Below are 1320 nucleotides of genomic sequence, written 5' to 3' on the forward strand. Positions count from 1 at the left end.
TCAATGTCTTCAGGATCATTAGAAAATCACAGGTGGGTGAGTTTGATCAAAGTTGGAGCTAAACTCTGCAGGAAAGTGTATCTCACGAGCCATATTTGAGGTGTAACAGACATGAGCCTATTAATACGAATTTTGTGGGCAGTTTTTTTCCTTACCCCTAGGGGTACTAGGGTGTTTTAGGTTTCCTTAAGTAAACCCATGTGGGTAGAGGGAGTTAGCAATAACAAGCAGCAGTAACCAGTGTTGCCAACTTAGCAATTTTGTTGCTAAATTTAGCAACTTTTCACATTACCCTAGCAACGTTTTCTTCCAAAAGCACCAAGCAACAAATTTAGCTGTTTTTAAAATTTATTTGGCAACTTTTAGCAACGTTTGATAAGTGACTCAAATGATTAAAAGGCACACATTTTCCATCTAAATCACACAAAACAAGGAAACCAAAGATGCCTAGCGGTACACAATTCACATGGATTAAGTTATTGCTATTTGCAATTGTGTAATTTAATAATAATAATTGAATATTTGAATAATTGTTCATTTATGATACACCTTGTCAGTAGCTTGTACCTGTGATTGTTGATCAGTTAGTACACTGTAAAAAAATATCTAGAAAAATGGAAAAGGTACTAGTTATTTTCCAGGACATTATCCGGTATCCATTATTCATTATCCATTGTAACCCTGTAACCCGAAAACACAAAATGCTATGCGTAATTTAAAATGCAGGTTAAAAAAAACTGTGAAAAATCAATATGGAAAATTCCTTCATATTAACATAGATTGTGCCCTATTTTTATACTAACTGCTAATACACTGCTTAAAACTATAATTGTTCAGAATGTGTAGTTTTACTAGTTTATTAGCTAATAAAAAAAACTTAAATTGTAATTTTTCAAAAAATGTGTAAGTGTTCAATAATTCAATGTTGTATTTAAAAATACAGTTATTACATTTTTGGCTATATGTAGCTGTATTAACCTGAACTGACTGTTTTCTGTTTTGTATTTAATAAATTGATTTGAAATCCCTTTGACTACTTTACATTTTTGACAATACAGACATTAGTTATGTGGTGACTGCATCCATTTCAGATGTATAATAACTGTTTTTTTCCCAAAGACTTAAGTTATAGTAGCTGGAAAGTATTTAAAGTGAAACAGATGTATTGTTGTAGATTAATAGTGCCGGCCCTGTGTGGGCATAATGAGGGCTTCCTGGGGGCTAAGTGAGGGCTGCCCGTGCAGGGCCAGCGCTAAGGGGCCAATGTTTTGCCAATGAGCAAAATCTCAGAGGCCTTGAGCTGGCAGCCCGCTGGGGGCC

The sequence above is a fragment of the Sinocyclocheilus grahami genome, unplaced genomic scaffold, assembly GCF_001515645.1.
Source record: "Sinocyclocheilus grahami isolate Dianchi unplaced genomic scaffold, SAMN03320097.WGS_v1.1 scaffold2882.1, whole genome shotgun sequence".
NCBI classification, from domain to species: domain Eukaryota; kingdom Metazoa; phylum Chordata; class Actinopteri; order Cypriniformes; family Cyprinidae; genus Sinocyclocheilus; species Sinocyclocheilus grahami.